The sequence below is a fragment of the Ranitomeya variabilis genome, chromosome 5 (genome assembly GCF_051348905.1).
Source record: "Ranitomeya variabilis isolate aRanVar5 chromosome 5, aRanVar5.hap1, whole genome shotgun sequence".
NCBI classification, from domain to species: domain Eukaryota; kingdom Metazoa; phylum Chordata; class Amphibia; order Anura; family Dendrobatidae; genus Ranitomeya; species Ranitomeya variabilis.
The window spans coordinates 689,488,458-689,511,280 of NC_135236.1; the positions used below are offsets into that span (position 1 = coordinate 689,488,458).

General features: G+C 50.2%; 1 protein-coding gene across 1 annotated transcript in view; it reads right to left on the bottom strand.

Annotated features, from left to right (window-relative positions):
• Positions 1 to 18,963, bottom strand: part of MGST1 (microsomal glutathione S-transferase 1) — a 132,137-nt gene extending 113,174 nt beyond the window's left edge. The window contains exon 1 of the mRNA XM_077267275.1: positions 18,809 to 18,963. The gene's annotated coding sequence lies outside the window, so the exon portion shown is untranslated. The remainder of the gene's footprint in view (positions 1 to 18,808) is intronic.
• Between the last annotated feature and the right edge of the window lie 3,860 nt (positions 18,964 to 22,823).

The window sequence follows — 22,823 nt, forward strand, 5'->3', positions numbered from 1 at the left end:
CCCCGATTACCTTTGCTGGAACTGCAGGTTTCTGTTCCCCAATCTATTTCAGGGTAGTTGAAGTCCCCCATAATAATGACTTCTCCTTGAGTCGCAGCTTCATCTATTTGCTTTACGAGGATATTCTCCATTGCTTCCATTAGTTTTGGAGATTTATAACAAACCCCTATCAGTAATTTATTATTTTTCCCCCTCCCCTTATCTCCACCCACAGAGACTCTACATTTTCATTAGATTCACCTATATTATCACGCAGGATGGGTTTTAAGGTCGATTTTACATACAGACACACCCCACCCCGTCGCTTATCTGTACGGTCATTTCTGAACAGGCTATAGCCCTGCAAGTTAACAGCCCAGTCATGGCTCTCATCCAGCCACGTCTCAGATATCCCCACCATGTCATAATTATGCTCCAACAACATTAGTTCTAATTCGTCCATTTTGTTGGCGAGGCTTCTGGCATTAGTATACATGCACTTGATGTTCCGCTCTGTACCTCTATTCTTTCTTAAATTACTAACTGTTCTGGGTTTCCAAATGCACAACGTGCTCACATCTCGCACAGCAGTATGCACCCTCGACCGGCTGATCAAGGACTGCATACATGTGGCAAGATGTACACTGGATGGCATTAACAATTGTGGAGCACATTTCCTAATGGGGATTGCACCACACAGAAACGTTAATTAAAAATAAATACAAAGTATTAATTAAACCAAAAAAAAACAACAAAAAAAAAAAAAAAAAAACAGAAGCAATTCCTCCCTTGGAAACTCCCTGATTCCAAAGTCACTGAATCACAAGTCACACACTTACCGCCGTTCACACTTACGCTCAGGTCACACTCAGCTCGCTCACACTCGCTGTGCTGAAGATTTATAGATTTTTTTTTTTTTTCTCTCTATCTCCCCTCAACAGCAATCCACCTTGCTGTTCAGATGCACTTCCAAAAACCTGGGTGTCCGAGAGGCCGTGGAGCAAGGCAGGGCGGGCCTTTGGAAGGGGTTCTTGCTGACCCTGGATCAGGCAAAAGCCTTTGATCGGGTCGACCACGAGTACCTCTGGTCCACTCTTTTGAGGTATGGTCTGCCTGGAGGGTTTGTGGACTGGCTTAAGACCTTGTACGCAGGGGCTGAGACTTTCCCTCTGGTAAACGGGTGGATTGGACAACCTTTCGGGGTGGGATCTGGTGTCCGCCAGGGCTGCCCTCTTAGTCCTTTGCTTTACGCGTTTGCGATCGATCCCTTCCTCAGAAGGGTTGATTGTGGACCGTTGGCGGGGGTGAGGATGGGCGGGTTGGCGCCAGAGGCTATCCTGAGGGTAGTGGCCTACGCGGACGACGTTACTGTCTTGGTTTCTTCGCAAGAGGAGGCGATGGTGGTGATGTCAGAAGTGGAGAGCTACTCGGAGGCATCCGGGTCCAAGGTCAACCAGGACAAGTGTGAGAGTCTCTGGCTGGGAGGCGGGGATCCCACGTTTGATCTTCCGGACACCCTCCCCGAACCCCAAGAACATGCCAAAGTCCTAAGCATCGAATTTGGCCAGGGTGATTACCCCACGAAAAACTGGGAAGGCAGAATCAAGGGTGTCGCCCAAAAAGTGGACCAATGGAAGGGTTGGTCTTTGACCCTGAGGGAAAGGGTTGACCTGTGCAAAGCTTTCCTGCTCCCCTTGTTAATCTACCTGGGCAGCGTCTGTGTCTAGCCGGAGCCTCTCTGGACACGGATCTACAGTCTGTTCTTCCAGATGTTATGGGGGAATAGACTAAACCTAGTCAAACGGGAGGTCACTTATCGCACGAGGAGACTAGGGGGTTTGAATATGGTAAACCCCGTGGTGTTTCTAGTGAACACCTTTTTGAAAGTTAACGTGGCAAACCTCTGGAAAGAGAGGGCTCCTCCGTGGGTATTCTCCTGCAAAGGATGGTTTCAGCCTTTCTTCCAGGAATGGGAGACAGGGGGAAGATTGAAGGATCTTCGCACACCGCACGGGCATCTCCCGGCTTATGTTACCCCGGTTCTGAAAATGATGCGCCGGTGGGGTCTGGGAATGTGGGAAGTGAGGTCCCTCCCGAGGAAACTCCTCGACATGCGGGTCTTGCTTTCGCATTTTCAGAGACCATTGGTCCTCAGGGACTGCCCGAGTCGGGATCTAGAGGTTGGGTTAAGTTTGCTAAATTCTAGTAGGATCCCCAAGAAGTATTGGGACTTGACTTGGCGCTGCTTCCAAGGTAAGTTGTATGTGAGGGACAATTTGAAGCACAGGAGCTCCGTGGACAGGAATTGTCCCCGTGAGGATTGCGCTACCATGCTGGAAAGCATGGAGCACTTCCTGCTTCATTGTCCCTTTAATACAGAGGTGTACAACAGGGTGGGCGCTTCCATTGGTTGGCCGCGGCTGGCCACTCTGTCCTATGCCGAGTGGGCCTATGGAGCGTTCAGAGACCTCGGGAGAAGGGACCGAGTCACTTTATTCTTAGTCAGCGCAGTGGTCAGGTACTTCACGTGGAACGCACGAGTTTTAGTTACGACGCAGAGTAAAATCCTCCGTGTAGATGAAGTTTGTAGCAGCATCCTAGGTGCCCTGGTGAAGGTGCGCTCTCTGGAGTGCGAAAGACTGGGTGCCCGGAGGGCGGCCCATCTCTGGAGGGGTTTCTCCTTCGGGGTGCCTTAGTCCGTTAGCGCTCCTATATCCTGGTGGTGGGCTGATGTCTTTACACCCTAGATTTTTGTTTTGTATCTCTGTTCCCTGAATAGAAGGTTTGCAGGCATCGAACTTGAGCCTTGGGTGGTGAGTATGTAGGTTGTGTTCTGTGATGTTGGTTTTTGTATATATTGTATATAGTGTATTGTATATATTGTATATAGTGTGTATAATAGAGGGTCTTAGTTAGGTTGGGTGGGGGGATTGGGGGGATCAACGGCGGTGATAAGAGACTGATCTGGCCTGGCCCAGGCCCCGCCTGGGGAAAAACTTTGGGGCCTGATCCTAGCTCGGATAATTCCTGAACTTTGTGGCCAGAGCTGGATCAGGGGTGGCGGGATAGTTAGAGTAGGTGTGTGTTTATAAGTATATAAAAAAAAAAAAAAAAAAAAAAAAATTAAAAAAAAAAAAAAATAATAATAATAATAAAAAAAAATTTTGTACACTGTATTGTATTTAGGTTTGTTGTAGGGTGAATGTGGTGGTGTAAGGGGGGGGGGGGGCTGTAAGGTAAGGCAGTGGGACCAGTAGGGTTTTGTTGTGTTTGCGGTGTTGTAATATGTTCGGTTTAGTATAATGTGTTTATAGTGTATATATTGTATATAATAATGTATATAGGACGGTGTGAATGTAGTTGGGGTTGTATATAGTAGTATGAATGAAGCTGGGCCGGGGGTCTTATATGATTTTATACTATTTATTATGTAAAATTTTTTACAGGGGTATTCATGTAATTATGAGTATTTTGTTTGTTGTCTTTTAGCTTTGCTTTATTTTTATTGGAATTTTTGTTTCTCGGTCCTGATTTGTAGGTCATGAACTTTCTCCATTTTGGTTCCATTTCTGGTTTATTTCTTTGTGATTTTTGTCGTTTGTTGTCGTCTGATTGGAGCTTTGTTCTTATGTTTTGTTCTGTTGTGTTTTATTTGTAATGTACCTTGGTTATTGTCATGTAAAGTATTTTTATTTTATTTAATAAAAGACCTGGAGCTTTCAGAGACCTCGGGAGAAGGGACCGAGTCACTTTATTCTTAGTCAGCACAGTGGTCAGGTACTTCACGTGGAACGCACAAGTTTTAGTTACGACGCAGAGTAAAATCCTCCGTGTAGATGAAGTTTGTAGCAGCATCCTAGGTGCCCTGGTGAAGGTGCGTTCTCTGGGGTGCGAAAGACTGGGTGCCCGGAGGGCGGCCCATCTCTGGAGGGGTTTCTCCTTCGGGGTGCCTTAGTCCGTTAGCGCTCCTATATCCTGGTGGTGGGCTGATGTCTTTACACCCTAGGTTTTTGTTTTGTATTTCTGTTCCCTGAATAGAAGGTTTGCAGGCATCGAACTTGAGCCTTGGGTGGTGAGTATGTAGGTTGTGTTCTGTGATGTTGGTTTATGTATATATTGTATATAGTGTATTGTATATAGTGTGTATAATAGAGGGTCTTAGTTAGGTTGGGTGGGGGGATTGGGGGGTTCAACGGCGGTGATAAGAGACTGATCTGGCCTGGCCCAGGCCCCGCCTGGGGAAAAACTTTGGGGCCTGATCCTAGCTCGGATAATTCCTGAACTTTGTGGCCAGAGCTGGATCAGGGGTGGCGGGATAGTTAGAGTAGGTGTGTGTGTGTGTATATATATATATATTTAAAAAAAAAAAAATTTGTACACTGTATTGTATTTAGGTTTGTTGTGGGGTGAATGTGGTGGTGTAAGGGGGTGGCTGTGAGGTAAGGCAGTGGGACCAGTAGGGTTTTGTTGTGTTTGCGGTGTTGTATAATATTTGGTTTAGTATAATGTGTTTATAGTGTATATATTGTATATAATAATATTGTATATAGGACGGTGTGAATGTAGTTGGGGTTGTATATAGTAGTATGAATGAAGCTGGGCCGGGGGTCTTATATGATTTTATACTATTTATTATGTAACATTTTTACAGGGGTATTCATGTAGTTATGAGTATTTTGTTTGTTGTCTTTTAGTTTTGCTTTATTTTTATTGGAATTTTTCTTTCTCGTCCCTGATTTTGTAGGTCATGAACTTTCTCCATTTTGGTTCCATTTCTGGTTTATTTCTTTGTGATTTTTGTCGTTTGTTGTCGTCTGATTGGAGCTTTGTTCTTATGTTTTGTTCTGTTGTGTTTTCTTTGTAATGTATCTTGGTTATTGTCATGTAAAGTATTTTTATTTTATTTAATAAAAGACCTGGAGGATAAGACATGATGTAACAGCAGAATAGTGAGTGCAGCTCTGGAGGTGACTGGAGGATAAGACACGATGTAACAGCAGAATAGTGAGTGCAGCTCTGGAGGTGACTGGAGGACAGGTGCCCACAATCAGTCGCACCCTGCTAGGAGCAGCGCCTGTCTTGTGAGCTCCAGCACTTCCAGCAGGAGGCCCAGAGTCGGCCTCTCTTCTCCCCAGGGAGAGGCAGGCTTCCTGGGAGGCCGGCATGGCTTCCCAGGCTTCTGTTCCCCGGTCTGTGCCGGCGGGGGACAGAGAGCAGCAGCAGCAACCGGCCCAAGAGGGACTGAGGAGGTCGGGACGGGTAAGAAGAAACATACCCACCTACTCCAACCCTGAGACGGCTCATCGTCCGCCCAGAGAGGGAGACAGGGGCACCCCAGGCCCCAGGAAGGAGAGCCCAGGAACATCCTGGGGGGAGAAGAGCTCCGGCGAGTCCACGAATACCTTCTCCTCCCGAGTGGTCGCCATGCTACGTGAGTATGAGGACGCCGGCAAAGCACTGACCGGGCTGAAGGAGAAGCTGCGGGAGGCTCGGATCCTGAACACCCGAGCCTCTAACAAGGAGAAACCCGTGACCTCCCAGAGGTTCAGAGCCCTCAGAGATGAGGTGGCCCGGTTAGTGCTCCTCCGGGAGGGGATTGAGAAAAGCGCAGGTCCCTTCCTGGAGAGGTTTAAGAACCAGCGGCGGTTCTCAGAAATGAAGGGGTTAAATACCTCAGGAGAGCCGCCAGCCGGCGTCCTAAGCGACGAGGAGGAGGAGGAGGACGACGACGTGGTTGTAACTGGAGTCCTACAAGCTGGAACCAGCCGGGAGAGTGAGTCGCAGAGCCGACAACAGGGGAGCGGACTCCCGGCACGGCAGAGTTCTCCGACAGCATAGGCTGGAGTGTCAGCAGAGGAAGAGGAGGAGGGCGATCTGCTAGAGGAGATCCGACAGCTGGAGTCTCCAGTGAACCTGGACCGCTTTTCCTTTGGTGAGGACGAGCCAGCAGAGGAAACAAAGAAGAGGAAGAAGACAACGAAGGAGACCGCACGGGAGGTGGTGAGTTACAGATATGTACTGATGGATGATGTTACACCTACCACCTCCTGTGTAAACCCCACCAAACCTAAAGGCACGGGCTCTGCAGTGGGTCCGTGGCATAGGCAAGGTGGGGAGAGGAGGAGGACGTCCGGCGGTGCTGCCGTCTGTGCGGGGAACAGTGCAGGGGGCGAGGCTGTGGAGGTACTCACGGCGCCGGATATAGGGTACCCCGAGGAGTTTCCCTCCCTGCCCTCTGCACCTAAGCCGGTTATCACCGGGGCGAGGGGGGTGTCCACGCCCTTGCGAAAGGGGGACGGTGTGGGCAGACTCCATCCCTGCTCACTACGGCTGAGCCGGCCGACGCCGGGGCTGTGGGGAGCGGGTCCGAGAAACATGGTGCGGCGAAAGGGGGGCGTACTGTTGTGACAGGGGCGCAGTGCGCTTCAACAGAGAAGAGGCACGCGGCTGCGATAGGAGAGCAGCGAGTCCAAAAAGCACAGAGAAAGCAGGACAAATCATCTGCAGGGAACACTGGGCGCCCTGCTGCGATGGGAGGACAGAGTGCTCCAGCACCCAAACGTGACACCAGGACCCCGAATTCTGTGGGTGCGGGGCAGGTGGCGCCCCCCAACAAGCAGCGGGCCCAGAATAATAAAATACAAACTGCTGCAGTAGGGGGCAAGGCGCTCCAGAGACACTACAGAGCACCAGTCAAGGGAAAACGGGTGTGGTGCTGCACCCCTCCCCTGGTTCAGCAGGTGTGAGTGCAGAGAAGCCAGACACAAGTGAGGAAGGAATGGATGTTACTGTGGAAGGTGCAGAGAACACTGGGACAAATGGTGGTGACAATACTGATAATAAAGTGACGGGAAGTGGTGGCAATGGTAAGAGGAATGATGAGTGTAGTGGTGGAGTGAATGAGGAGAGCATTACTGGTGTTGGTGGAGGGGAAGCAGGTAGTGGTCCTGCTGCCCCCCCAGCGGTGGCGGGGGCTTCAGCCCCAAGCTATTCAGGAGCTGTCACTGCTGGGGGTAGTAGTGCGCCCTTGTCTGGTGACCCTGAGAATGGTGACATGCAACAGCGCTTCCTGGACGCCCTGAGGAAGGGAGAGTTCCATCAATGTAGAGGGGAGGGAGGTTGAACTGTCTTTCTAGATAGAGAGACACGGTCTTTCCGCCTTCCGAGATAGAGGGGCAGAGACTGTCTGGTCTCTGCCGACACCGGGGCAGAGGAGTAACCGTAGGAACGTGGCCTGTTGTGAACTCTATTTTTGGGCTCCCTCTAGTGGTCTCAAGCGGTACTGTGTAGTGTTGTCTTTCTGCAGGTTGGCAGCATCAGCTGGTTCGTTATCCTTGGTTGGTTTCTTATTTAACTCACCTGGATACTCAGTTCCTTGCCTGCTATCAATGTATTCAGTACTCTTCAGATTCCTGGTGTCTACCTTGCTCCCAGTCTCTCCAAGACAAGCTAAGTTTTTGTTGATCATTTTTTGATTATCAGTGTTCATTATGTTTTTAGTCCAGCTCGCTAAAATGTGATTTCCTCGCTTGCTGGTTGCTCTAGGGGACTGAGTTTCTCCCCCCACACCGTTAGTTGGTGCGGGGGTTCTTGAAATCTCAGAGTGGATATTTTGTAAGGGTTTTTTTACTGACCGCATAGATTCCCTTTTCTATTTTCTGCTATCTAGTATTAGTGGGCCTCATTTGCTAAATCTGCTTTCACCCCTGTGTATGTGCCTTCCTCTTACTTCACCGTTATTATTTGTTGGGGGCTTCTATATATTTGGGGATAATTTCTCTGGAGGCAAGAGAGGTCTTTCTTTCTCTCTAGGGGTAGTTAGTTCCTTAGGCTGGCTCGAGACGTCTAGGATTTTTTAGGCACGTTCACCGGCTACTTCTAGTGTGTTTGGATAGGTTCAGATTTGCAGTCAGTCCAGTTTTCCACCTCCCTAGAGCTTGTCCTATGTTTGTTACTTAGCTGGAGTAATTTGTGATCCTCAACCACTAAGGATCATAACAGTATAGCAGGCCAAAAAGAAGTGTTTAATGCATCGCAGAAGTGGGATAAAAAGAAGACCTGAGTACATTTTTTTTTTCTCCTCCCGCTTTTCCTTTGCTGCAGTTTGTTTAGCTTCTTTCATCCCCTTGAACTCTGGGTGGTTTTGAGCTCAGCTGCAGACATGAATGTTCAGACTCTGACTTCTAGCGTGGATCATCTTACTGCACGGGTGCAAAGTATTCAGGATTTTGTTATTCATAGCCCTATGTCAGAACCAAAGATACCCATTCCTGAGGTGTTTTCTGGAGATAGATCTAGGTTTCTAAATTTTAGGAATAATTGTAAGTTATTTCTATCTCTGAGACCTCGTTCCTCTGGTGATTCCGCTCAGCAAGTTAAAATTGTTATCTCCTTGTTGCGTGGCGACCCGCAAGATTGGACTTTCTCTCTGGCGCCAGGAGATCCTGCATTGTTTAATGTAGATGCATTTTTTCTGGCTCTTGGACTGCTTTATGAGGAGCCTAATCTTGAGAATCAGGCAGAAAAAGCGTTGCTGGCTATCTCTCAAGGTCAGGATGAAGCAGAGGTGTATTGTCAAAAATTTCGGAAATGGTCGGTGCTTACTCAATGGAATGAGTGTGCCCTGGCTGCAAATTTCAGAGAAGGTCTTTCTGAGGCCGTGGAGGCCTTTCGGGAGCTGAAGCACCGGTTTTCTTCAGCTCCAGTCTTATGTCAGCCAGATGTCTCCCCTTCCAGGTCGAGGTTGATGCTTCTGAGATTGGAGCAGGGGCTGTTTTGTCGCAGAGAAGCTCTGATGGCTGTGTGATGAAGCCATGTGCTTTCTTTTCAAGAAAGTTTTCGCCTGCCGAGTGGAATTATGATGTTGGTAATCGGGAGTTGTTGGCTATGAAGTGGGCATTTGAGGAGTGGCGACATTGGCTCGAAGGAGCTAAACATCGTGTGATGGTCTTGACTGATCACAAAAATCTGATTTACCTTGAATCTGCCAAGCGCCTGAATCCTAGACAGGCTCGTTGGTCGTTGTTTTTCTCCCGTTTCAACTTCGTGGTCTCATACCTGCCTGGTTCGAAGAACGTGAAAGCTGATGCACTTTCTAGGAGTTTTGTGCCTGACTCTCCGGGAGTTTCTGAGCCGGCTGGTATTCTCAGAGAGGGAGTGATTTTGTCTGCCATTTCCCCAGATTTGCGACGAGTGCTGCAGAAATTTCAGGCGGATAGACCTGACCGTTGTCCACCAGAGAGACTGTTTGTCCCGGATAGATGGACCAGCAGAGTTATTTCCGAGGTTCATTCTTCGGTGTTGGTGGGTCATCCTGGGATTTTTGGTACCAGAGATTTGGTGGCTAGGTCCTTCTGGTGACCTTCCTTGTCGCGGGATGTGCGGTCCTTTGTGCAGTCTTGTGGGATTTGTGCTCGGGCTAAGCCTTGCTGTTCTTGTGCCAGTGGTTTGCTTTTGCCTTTGCCTGTTCCGAAAAGGCCTTGGACGCACATTTCCATGGATTTTATTTCGGATCTTCCAGTATCTCAGAAAATGTCTGTCATCTGGGTGGTGTGTGATCCTTTTTCCAAGATGGTCCATTTGGTGCCCTTGCCTAAGTTGCCTTCTTCCTCCGATTTGGTTCCTCTATTTTTTCAGAATGTGGTTCGCTTGCACGGCATTCCTGAAAATATTGTGTCTGATAGAGGATCCCAGTTTGTGTCCAGGTTTTGGCGGACTTTTTGTGCTAAGATGGGCATTGATTTGTCTTTTTCATCGGCCTTCCATCCTCAGACTAATGGCCAAACCGAGCGAACTAATCAGATGTTGGAAACTTATTTGAGATGTTTTGTTTCTGCTGATCAGGATGATTGGGTGACTTTTTTGCCATTGGCCGAGTTTGCCCTTAATAATTGGGCTAGTTCTGCTACTTTGGTTTTGCCTTTTTTCTGCAATTCTGGTTTCCATCCTTGTTTTTCCTCGGGTCAGGTTGAGCCTTCTGACTGTCCTGGGGTGGATTCTGTGGTGGATAGGTTGCAGCAGATTTGGAACCATGTGGTGGACAATTTGAGGTTGTCACAGGAGAAGGCTCAGCGCTTTGCCAACCGCCGCCGCGGTGTGGGTCCCCGACTTCGTGTTGGGGATTTGGTGTGGCTGTCTTCTCGGTATGTTCCTATGAAGGTCTCCTCTCCTAAATTCAAGCCTCGCTTCATCGGTCCTTATAAGATCTTGGAAATCCTTAACCCGGTGTCTTTTCGTTTGGATCTCCCAGCATCGTTTGCCATTCATAATGTGTTCCATAGGTCTTTGTTGCGGAGGTATGTGGTACCTGTGGTTCCTTCTGTTGAGCCTCCTGCTCCGGTGCTGGTCGAGGGCGAATTGGAGTACGTGGTGGAGAAGATTTTGGATTCTCGTATCTCTAGACGGAGGCTTCAGTATTTGGTTAAGTGGAAGGGCTATGGTCAGGAGGATAATTCCTGGGTTGTCGCCTCTGATGTTCATGCGGCCAATTTGGTTCGTGCCTTCCACGCGGCTCATCCTGATCGCCCTGGGGGTCTTGATGAGGGTTCGGTGACCCCTCCTCAAGGGGGGGTACTGTTGTGAACTCTATTTTTGGGCTCCCTCTAGTGGTCACAAGCGGTACTGTGTAGTGTTGTCTTTTTGCGGTTGGCAGCATCAGCTGGTTCGTTATCCTTGGTTGGTTTCTTATTTAACTCACCTGGATACTCAGTTCCTTGCCTGCTATCAATGTATTCAGTGCTCTTCAGATTCCTGGTGTCTACCTTGCTCCCAGTCTCTCCAAGACAAGCTAAGTTTTTGTTGATCATTTTTTGATTATCAGTGTTCATTATGTTTTTAGTCCAGCTCGCTAAAATGTGATTTCCTCGCTTGCTGGTTGCTCTAGGGGACTGAGTTTCTCCCCCCACACCGTTAGTTGGTGCGGGGGTTCTTGAAATCTCAGAGTGGATATTTTATAAGGGTTTTTTACTGACCGCATAGATTCCCTTTTCTATTTTCTGCTATCTAGTATTAGTGGGCCTCATTTGTTGAATCTGCTTTCACCCCTGTGTATGTGCCTTCCTCTTACCTCACCGTTATTATTTGTTGGGGGCTTCTATATCTTTGGGGATAATTTCTCTGGAGGCAAGAGAGGTCTTTCTTTCTCTCTAGGGGTAGTTAGTTCCTTAGGCTGGCTCGAGACGTCTAGGATTTTTTAGGCACGTTCACCGGCTACTTCTAGAGTGTTTGGATAGGTTCAGATTTGCGGTCAGTCCAGTTTTCCACCTCCCTAGAGCTTGTCCTATGTTTGTTACTTAGCTGGAGTAATTTGTGATCCTCAACCACTAAGGATCATAACAGTGGCCCGTCTCCAGTGGGTAAGCAAGGATGCCTGTCCTGAACGGTCAAATGTTGCTGAGCTCCTGCTGGGGATGGGCTTCGCTGCATATGACATCTTCGCCTTGATCCATCCCTATGGGACCTCCTACTTCGATGTCAGCTTCGTGAGACCGGAGGGCCTTGAGCTTTTCTGGTCTCGCCATGAGCTGGCTTGGGGTCGCCCCGAATGGCAGGGTTTCCTCCCTGTAGCAATATCCCACCAGAACTCGGTCAGGAAGGTGACCGTTTTGACCAGTAATGAGTCACTTTCCTGTGTCGACATCTCCACCTGGGTTGGACGATACGGCGACATCGTCGGTATTCCCGAAAAGACCCTCGACGCGCATGGTATCTGGTCAGGAGTCTGGACCTTCATGGTGAAATTGAAGGTTTCAGGAAACACCGTTACCCATATCCCTTCCTCAACATTTTTGGGGAGGGACAGGATCTTGATTTTCTACCGAGGGCAGCCTAAGGTCTGTCATAGGTGCTGCAGCCCCACACACTTCAGTGTGCAGTGTACCACCCAGAAATGCGCACTGTGTGGGGACCTCAGCCATCTCGCTGCTACCTGTGGCAGGATTAGGTGTAACTTGTGTGGTGACCTCGGTCACCCGTTCAGTCGCTGTCTGCGTTCCTTTGCCAATGCGGTCCTGAAAGCGGCGAGTGCGGGACAGGCGAAAGCCGGGACTAATCTCACCGGTGAAGGGACCAGTAGAGGCAGAGGAGGCAGGGGACCAGTGAGAAGCAGGCTGCCGCCATCCAATAACAGGCGGCAGGAGCAGTGCCATGGGAACGGGGCAGGGAGTAATGACCCTAAACTCTGACCCGGGTGCTTCACTTGCAGCTGAGGATCCTAAAGACAGCGAATTGAGCGAGGAAGTCAAGAGACTTGAAAGGGAGGAGCAAAAGGACGCCATGTCTGCCCAGGAACCTTCATCCGTTGACAGTCTGGATGAGGAGGAGTGGTCACAGCAAAAGAAAAAGGGTAACAGGAAAACAACTAAGGATAAGAGGGGGTCCGGGCCTCGAGACTCCTCCTTGGAGTGCGACCCCTCTAACTCTGTAGCCCTGATCCAGATCAGAAGGTCCAGATCAGGGATCTTGGAGGTCGTCAGTTCATACTACTCGCACCTTTTGGGAAGGAAGGAACTGGATCGTGACAGGATGTCGGCTTTCCTGGCTGAAGCTGTTCCTGAGCCAGGGGCTGACCTCTCGCTGGGCGGTTTGGCAGAAGAGATCAAAGAAGAAGAAGTGAGACTGGCGATCGATGGGCTCCGGCCCAAAAAATCGCCAGGTCCGAATGGCTTAACATCCGAGTTCTTTAAGACCTTTAGGGACTCCTTGGTCCCCCTCTTGACTCAGGTGTTTAATGAGTGTCTCTCCTCGGGCACTCTGCCGAGATCATTAAGGAGGTCGGCTTTGATCATTTTGTCAAAGGGTAAGGATCCGTCACGCATTGAGAATTGGCGTCCCATATCACTTCTCAATGTGGACAGGAAGGTTTTGGCTAAGATACTCTTCAATAGGCTGGTGAAGTTTGCACCGCGGCTCCTTTCGGAGGCCCAGCACTGTTGCGTTCCTGGCCGTAGCACTTTCAGTGCTGTTCTGGGTGTCCGAGAGGCCGTGGAGCAAGGCAGGGCGGGCCTTTGGAAGGGGTTCTTGCTGACCCTGGATCAGGCAAAAGCCTTTGATCGGGTCGACCACGAGTACCTCTGGTCCACTCTTTTGAGGTATGGTCTGCCTGGAGGGTTTGTGGACTGGCTTAAAGGCCCCGTCTCACATAGCGAGATCGCTAGCGAGATCGCTGCTGAGTCACAAGTTTTGTGACGCAACAGCGACCTCAGTAGCGATCTCGCTATGTGTGACACGTACCAGCGATCAGGCCCCTGCTGCGAGATCGCTGGTCGTGTCGGAATGGCCTGGACCTTTTTTTGGTCGTTGAGGCCCCGCTGACATCGCTGAATCGGTGTGTGTGACACCGATCCAGCGATGTCTTCACTGGTAACCAGGGTAAACATCGGGTTACTAAGCGCAGGGCCGCGCTTAGTAACCCGATGTTTACCCTGGTTACCAGCGTAAATGTAAAAAAAAACAAACAATACATACTCGCCTTCTGATGTCCGTCAGGTCCCTTGCCGTCTGCTTCCTGCTCTCACTGACTGCCGGCCGTACAGTGAGAAGTGAGAGCACAGCAGTGACGTCACCGCTGCGCTCTGCTCTCAGTGTACGGCCGGATCTCAGTCAGAGCAGGAAGCGGACGGCTAGGGACCTGGACACCGAAAGGCGAGTATGTAGTGTTTGTTTTTTTTGGTAACCAGGGTAAACATCGGGTTACTAAGCGCGGCCCTGCGCTTAGTAACCCGATGTTTACCCTGGTTACCCGGGTGCTGCAGGGGGACTTCGGCATCGTTGAAGACAGTTTCAACGATGCCGAAGTCGTTCCCCTGATCGTTGGTCGCTGGAGAGAGCTGTCTGTGTGACAGCTCCCCAGCGACCACACAACGACTTACCAACGATCACGGCCAGGTCGTATCGCTGGTCGTGATCGTTGGTAAATCGCTTAGTGAGACGGGGCCTTAAGACCTTGTACGCAGGGGCTGAGACTTTCCCTCTGGTAAACGGGTGGATTGGACAACCTTTCGGGGTGGGATCTGGTGTCCGCCACGGCTGCCCTCTTAGTCCTTTGCTTTACGCGTTTGCGATCGATCCCTTCCTCAGAAGGGTTGATTGTGGACCGTTGGCGGGGGTGAGGATGGGCGGGTTGGCGCCAGAGGCTATCCTGAGGGTAGTGGCCTACGCGGACGACGTTACTGTCTTTGTTTCTTCGCAAGAGGAGGCGATGGTGGTGATGTCAGAAGTGGAGAGCTACTCGGAGGCATCTGGGTCCAAGGTCAACCAGGACAAGTGTGAGAGTCTCTGGCTGGGAGGCGGGGATCCCACGTTTGATCTTCCGGACACCCTCCCCGAACCCCAAGAACATGCCAAAGTCCTAAGCATCGAATTTGGCCAGGGTGATTACCCCACGAAAAACTGGGAAGGCAGAATCAAGGGTGTCGCCCAAAAAGTGGATCAATGGAAGGGTTGGTCTTTGACCCTGAGGGAAAGGGTTGACCTGTGCAAAGCTTTCCTGCTCCCCTTGCTGGTCTACCTGGGTGGCGTCTGTGTCTTGCCGGAGCCTCTCTGGACACGGGTCTACAGTCTGTTCTTCCAGATGTTATGGGGGAATAGACTGAACCTAGTCAAACGGGAGGTCACTTATCGCACGAGGAGACTAGGGGGGGGTTGAATATGGTGAACCCCGTGGTGTTTCTAGTGAACACCTTTTTGAAAGTTAACGTGGCAAACCTCTGGAAGGAGAGGGCTCCTCCGTGGGTATTCTCCTGCAGGGGATGGTTTCAGCCTTTCTTCCAGGAATGGGAGACGGGGAAGATTGAAGGATCTTCGCACACCGCATGGGCATCTCCCGGCTTATGTTACCCCGGTTCTGAAAATGATGCGCTGGTGGGGTCTGGGAATGTGGGAAGTGAGGTCCCTCCCGAGGAAACTCCTCGACATGCGGGTCTTGCTTTCGCATTTTCAGAGACCATTGGTCCTCAAGGACTGCCCGAGTCGGGATCTAGAGGTTGGGTTAAGTTTGTTAAATTCTAGCAGGATCCCTAAGAAGTATTGGGACTTGACTTGTCGCTGCTTCCAAGGTAAGTTGTATATGAGGGACAATTTGAAGCACAGGAGCTCCGTGGACAGGAGTTGTCCCCGTGAGGCTTGCGCTACCATGCTGGAAAGCATGGAGCACTTCCTGCTTCATTGTCCCTTTAATACAGAGGTTTACAACAGGGTGGGCGCTTCCATTGGTTGGCCGCGGCTGGCCACTCTGTCCTATGCCGAGTGGGCCTATGGAGCATTCAGAGACCTCGGGAGAAGGGACCGAGCCACTTTATTCTTAGTCAGCGCAGTGGTCAGGTACTTCACGTGGAACGCACGAGTTTTAGTTACGACGCAGAGTAAAATCCTCCGTGTAGATGAAGTTTGTAGCAGCATCATAGGTGCCCTGGTGAAGGTGCGTTCTCTGGAGTGCGGAGCACTGGGTGCCCGGAGGGCGGCCCATCTCTGGAGGGGTTTCTCCTTCGGGGTGCCTTAGTCTGTTAGCGCTCCTATATCCTGGTGGTGGGCTGATATCTTTACACCCTAGGTTTTTGTTTTGTATTTCTGTTCCCTGAATAGAAGGTTTGCAGGCATCGAACTTGAGCCTTGGGTGGTGAGTATGTAGGTTGTGTTCTGTGAAGTTGGTTTATGTATATGTTGTATATAGTGTATTGTATATATTGTATATAGTGTGTATAATAGAGGGTCTTAGTTAGGTTGGGTGGGGGGATTGGGGGGTTCAACGGCGGTGATAAGAGACTGATCTGGCCTGGCCCAGGCCCCGCCTGAGGAAAAACTTTGGGGCCTGATCCTAGCTCGGATAATTCCTGAACTTTGTGGCCAGAGCTGGATCAGGGGTGGCGGGATAGTTAGAGTAGGTGTGTGCATATATATTAAAAAAGAAAAAAAAAATAATAAAAAAAAAATTAAAAAAATAATAATAATAATAAAAAAATGTTAATGTTGTACACTGTATTGTATTTAGGTTTGTTGTGGGGTGAATGTGGTGGTGTAAGGGGGTGGCTGTAAGGTAAGGCAGTGGGACCGGTAGGGTTTTGTTGTGTTTGCGGTGTTGTATAGTGTTCGGTTTAGTATAATGTGTTTATAGTGTATACAGGTCCTTCTCAAAAAATTAGCATATAGTGTTAAATTTCATTATTTACCATAATGTAATGATTACAATTAAACTTTCATATATTATAGATTCATTATCCACCAACTGAAATTTGTCAGGTCTTTTATTGTTTTAATACTGATGATTTTGGCCTACAACTCCTGATAACCCAAAAAACCTGTCTCAATAAATTAGCATATCAAGAAAAGGTTCTCTAAACGACCTATTACCCTAATCTTCTGAATCAACTAATTAACTCTAAACACATGCAAAAGATACCTGAGGCTTTTAAAAACTCCCTGCCTGGTTCATTACTCAAAACCCCCATCATGGGTAAGACTAGCGACCTGACAGATGTCAAGAAGGCCATCATTGACACCCTCAAGCAAGAGGGTAAGACCCAGAAAGAAATTTCTCAACAAATAGGCTGTTCCCAGAGTGCTGTATCAAGGCACCTCAATGGTAAGTCTGTTGGAAGGAAACAATGTGGCAGAAAACGCTGTACAACGAGAAGAGGTGACCGGACCCTGAGGAAGATTGTGGAGAAGGACCGATTCCAGACCTTGGGGAACCTGAGGAAGCAGTGGACTGAGTCTGGTGTGGAAACATCCAGAGCCACCGTGCACAGGCGTGTGCAGGAAATGGGCTACAGGTGCCGCATTCCCCAGGTAAACAGCGGCAGAAGCGCCTGACCTGGGCTACAGAGAAGCAGCACTGGACTGTTGCTAAGTGGTCCCAAGTACTTTTTTCTGATGAAAGCAAATTTTGCATGTCATTCGGAAATCAAGGTGCCAGAGTCTGGAGGAAGACTGGGGAGAAGGAAATGCCAAAATGCCTGAAGTCCAGTGTCAAGTACCCACAGTCAGTGATGGTGTGGGGTGCCATGTCAGCTGCTGGTGTTGGTCCACTGTGTTTCATCAAGGGCAGGGTCAATGCAGCTAGCTATCAGGAGATTTTGGAGCACTTCATGCTTCCATCGGCTGAAATGCTTTATGGAGATGAAGATTTCATTTTTCAGCACGACCTGGCACCTGCTCACAGTGCCAAAACCACTGGTAAATGGTTTACTGACCATGGTATTACTGTGCTCAATTGGCCTGCCAACTCTCCTGACCTGAACCCCATAGAGAATCTGTGGGATATTGTGAAGAGAAAGTTGAGAGACGCAAGACCCAACACTCTGGATGAGCTTAAGGCCGCTATTGAAGCATCCTGGGCCTCCATAACATCTCAGCAGTGTCACAGGCTGATTGCCTCCATGCCACGCCGCATTGAAGCAGTCATTTCTGCCAAAGGATTCCCGACCAAGTATTGAGTGCATAACTGAACATTATTATTTGATGGTTTTTTTGTTTGGTATTAAAAAACACTTTTATTTGATTGGACGGGTGAAATATGCTAATTTATTGAGACAGGTTTTTTGGGTTATCAGGAGTTGTAGGCCAAAATCATCAGTATTCAAACAATAAAAGACCTGACAAATTTCAGTTGGTGGATAATGAATCTATAATATATGAAAGTTTAATTGTAATCATTACATTATGGTAAATAATGAAATTTTACACTATATGCTAATTTTTTGAGAAGGACCTGTATATTGTATATAATATTGTATATAGGGCGGTGTGGATGTAGTTGGGGTTGTATATAGTAGTATGAATGAAGCTGGGCCGGGGGTCTTACGTGATTTTATACTATTATTTATATTTATATTTTTACAGGGGTATTCATGTAGTTATGAGTATTTTGTTTGTTGTCTTTTAGTTTTTCTTTATTTTTATTGGAATTTTTGTTTCTCGGTCCTGATTTGTAGGTCATGAACTTTCTCCATTTTTGTTCCATTTCCGGTTTATTTCTTTGTGATTTTTGTCGTTTGTTGTCGTCTGATTGGAGCTTTGTTCTTATGTTTTGTTCTGTGGTGTTTTATTTGTAATGTACCTTGGTTATTGTCATGTAAAGTATTTTTATTTTATTTAATAAAAGACCTGGAGGATAAGAGAAGATGTAACAGCAGAATAGTGAGTGCAGCTCTGGTGGTGACTGGAGGATAAGACAAGATGTAACAGCAGAATAGTGAGTGCAGCTCTGGTGGTGACTGGAGGATAAGACTTCTTGTGAGATCAGTGCATGGTGCAAGGATTTGGTGACTCATCAGATTTATTATGTGAGGGGGGAGATACTTTTTCCTGTGTGATCTGGGGGTTGAGGACTTTGGCCATGTGATTGCAGCTCTATACAGGGGTGGGGGGGGCAGATACGTTTTCTTACGGTAGTTTAGTAGATGCCCCCCTCCCTGTAGGGAGAATTACTGAGGATACGGAGCCCTATAACCCTTCAGGGGCCCAACTGCAGAGCAAAGAGCAGAGAACGACTGCAGAGCAAACAGAGCAGGGCACAACGCCAACCGCAGCACAGAACCGCAGAGCATGTACAGCAGAGCCTAATCATAGAGCAGAACTGCAGGGCATGTAAAGCAGAGCCTAATCACAGAGCAGAACCGCAGAGCATGTAAAGCTGAGCCTAATCACAGAGCAGAACCGCAGAGCATGTAAAGCAGAGCCTAATCACAGAGCAGAACCGCAGAGCATGTAAAGCAGAGCCTAATCACAGAGCAGAACCGCAGAGCATGTAAAGCAGAGCCTAAACACAGAGCATGCACAGTAGAGTCCAAATGCAAAACATAAGGACAAGATGCGGAAACCTAATGAATCTCACCTGAGAGCCGTGAGGGTCCTGGGACAGAAATCAATGTGGAGAACAAACTACTTCCTGCTTGTGTGAATGCTGGACTATGTCCTCCCTCAGATCACACCCTGTATAGTCACAAACTACACCTCCTGGTCCCCACCTCTAGGTACAATCCTTACCTACTGATCCTACCTGACCTCCCCTAGCCTTTACCAACCCTGATCCTCCCTGTCTAGCCCTCGCCAACCCTGATCCTCCCTGTCCACCCCCAGCACTCACCAATACTGATCCTACCTGACATCCCCTAGCCCTCACCAACCCTGATCCTCCCTGTCCACCCCTAGCCCTCACCAACCCTGATCCTTCCTGTCCTCCCCTAGCCCTCACCAACCCTGATCCTCCCTGTCCACCCCTAGCCCTCACCAACCCTGATCCTCCCTGTCCACCCCTAGCCCTCACCAACCCTTACCTACCCTGCCCTTCCCTAGCCCTCACCAATACTAATCCTCCCTGTCCACCCCTATCCCGCAGCAACGCTGATCCACCCTGTCCTACCCTAGCCCTCACCAATACTGATCCTACCTGACCTCCCCTAGCCCTCATCAATTCCGATCCTCCCTGTCCACCCCTAGACCTCACCAACCCTGATCCTTCCTGTCCTCAGCCCTCACCAATGCTGATCCTCCCTGTCCATCACTAGCCGTCACCAACGTTGATCCTCCCTGTCCTCACCTAGCCCTCACCAACCCTGATCCACCCTGTCCACCCCTAGCCCTCACCAATACTGATCCTTCCTGACCTCCCCTAGCCCTCATCAATTCCGATCCTCCCTGTCCACCCATAGACCTCACCAACCCTGATCCTTCCTGTACTCCCCAGCCCTCACCAACGCTGATCCTCCCTGTCCATCACTAGCCCTCACCAATTTTGATCCTCCCTGTTCACCCCTAGCACTCACCAATACTGATCCTACCTGTCCTCCCCTAGCCTTCACCAACCCTGATCCTCCCTGTCCACCCCTAGCCCTCACCAACCCTAATCCTTCCTGTCCTCCCCTAGCCCTCACCCAACGCTGATCCTTCTTGTCCTCACCTAGCCCTCACCAACCCTTATCATCCCTGTCCACCCTAGCCTCACTAATGCTGATCCTCCCTGTAAACCCCTAGCCCTCACCAATGCTGATCCTCCCTGTCCACCCCTAGCCTTCACCAACCCTGATCCTCCCTACCCTATCCTAGCCCTCACCAATACTGATCCTACCTGACCTCCCCTAGCCCTCACCAACGCTAATCCTCCCTGTCCACCCCTAGCCCACACCAACCCTGACACTACCTGTCCATCCCCCAGCACTCACCAACGCTGATCCTCCCTGTATCCATCACTAGCCCTCACCAACCTTGATCCTTCCTGTCCACCCCTAGCCCTCACCAACCCTAATCCTTCCTGTCCTCCCCTAGCCCTCACCCAACGCTGATCCTTCTTGTCCTCACCTAGCCCTCACCAACCCTTATCATCCCTGTCCACCCTAGCCTTCACCAATACTGATTCTACCTGACCTCCCCTAGCCCTCACCGACCCTGATCATCCCTGTCTACTCCTAGCCCTCACGAATACTGATTCTACCTGACCTCCCCTAGCCCTCCACGACCCTGGTCCTCCCTGTCCACCTCTAGCCCTCACCAACCCTGATCCTTCCTGTCCACCCCTAACCCTCACCAACCCTGATCCTTCCTGTCCTCCCTAAGCCCTCACCAACCCAAACCCTCCCTGTTCTCCTCTAGCCCTCACCAACCCTGATCTTCCCTGTCCATCCCTAGTCCTCACCAACGCTGATCCTCCCTGTCCACCCGTAGCCCTCACCAACCCTGATCCTCCTTGTCCTCCCCTAGCCCTCAGCAACCGTGATTCTCTCTTTACACCCCTAGCCCTCACCAACCCTGATCCTCCCTGTCCTCCCCTAGCCCTCATCAACCCTGATCTTTCCTGTCCACCACTAGCCCTCACCAACCCTGATCCTCCCTGTCCTCCCCTAGCCCTCACCAACCCTGATCCTCCCTGTCCTCCCCTGGCCCTCACCAACCCTGATCCTCCCTGTCCACCCCATCCCTGTTCCTCCTTGTCCTCCCATAGCCCTCACCAACAGTCATCCTCCCTGTCCTCCCCTAGCCCTCACCAACCCTGATTCTCCCTGTACACCCCTAACCCTCACCAACCCTGATTCTCCCTGTACACCCTTAGCCCTCACCAACCCTGATCCTCCCTGTCCACCCCTAGCCCTCACCAACCCTGATCCTCCCCTAGCGCTCACCAACCCTGATCCTCCCTGTCCTCCCCTAGCCCTCACCAACCCTGATCCTCCCCTAGCGCTCACCAACCCTGATCCTCCCTGTCCTCCCCTAGCGCTCACCAACCCTGATCCTCCCTGTCCTCCCCTAGCACTCGCCAACCCTGAATCTACCTGTACATCCCAAGCTCTTACCATCCATGACCCTCCCTATCCTTGTCCACCCCTAGTTAGTGACTGCAGCTCTGGAGGTGACTGGAGAATAAGACACAATGTCACAGAAGAATAGTGAGTGCAGCTCTGGAGGTGACTGGAGAGTAAGACATGATGTAACAGCAGAATAGTGAGTGCAGCTCTGGAGGTGACTGGAGGATAAGATGCAAACACAGCAGAGCCCGGCCATAGAGCAAACAGCAGAACCAAACCGTAGAGCATGCATAACAGAGCAGAGCAAAGTCCAATTACAAAGTCCAATCATAGATTATGCACAGCCAACTGCAGAGCATGTAAAGCAGAGCCTAATCACAGAGCAAGAATAGCAGAGCGCAACCATAGAACATGCATCATAGAGCAGAACCGCAGAGCATGCACAGTAGACTCCAAATGCAAAAGATAAGGACAAGATGCTGAAACCTAATGAATCTCACCTGAGAGCCGTGAGGGTCCTGGGACAGAAATCAATGTGGAGAACAAACTACTTCCTGCTTGTGTGAATGCTGGACTATGTCCGCCCTCAGATCACACCCTGTGCAGTCACAAACTACACCTCCTGGTCCCCTCCTCTAGGTACAATCCTGTCCTCCCCTAGCCCACACCAACCCTGATCCACCCTGTCCACCCCTATTCCCTCACCAACCCTGATTGTCCCTGTCCACCTCTTGCCCTCACCATTCCTGATCCTCCCTGTCCACCCCTAGCCCTCACCAACCCTGATACTCCCTTAGCCCTCCCGAACCCTGATCCTTTCTGTTCTCCCCTAGCCCTCAGGAACCCTGATCCTCCCTGTTCACCCCTAGCCCTCACCAACCCTGATCCAGTCCTCCCTAAGCCCTCACCAACCCAGACCCTCCCTGTTCTCCTGTAGCCCTCAACAACCCTGATCCTCCTTTTCCTCCCCTAGCTCTCAGCAACCCAGGTCGTCCCTGTCCACCCCTAACCCTCACCAACCCTGTTCCTCCCCATCCTCTCCTAGCCCTCACCAACCGTGATCCTCCCTGTCCTCCCCTAGCCCTCACCAACCCTGATTCTCCCTGTCCACCCCTAGCTCTCACCAACCCTGATCCTCCCTGTCCTCCCCTAGCGCTCACCAACCCTGATCCTCCCTGTCCTCCCCTAGCGCTCACCAACCCTGAATCTACCTGTCCATCCCAAGCTCTTACCATCCTTGATCCTCCCTGTCCTTGTCCACCCCTAGTTAGTGACTGCAGCTCTGGAGGTGACTGGAGAATAACACACAATGTCACAGAATAGTAAGTGCAGCTCTGGAGGTGACTGGAGGATAAGACATGATGTAACAGCAGAATAGTGACTGCAGCTCTGGGGATGACTGGAGGACAGGTGCCCACAATCAGTCACACCCTGCTAGGAGCAGCACCTGTCTTGTGAGCTCCAGCACTTCCAGCAGGAGGCCCAGAGTCTGCCTCTCTTCTCCCCAGGGAGAGGCAGGCTTCCTGGGAGGCCGGCATGGCTTCCCAGGCTTCTGTTCCCCGGTCTGTGCCAGCGGGGGACAGAGCAGCAGCAGCAACCGGCCCAAGAGGG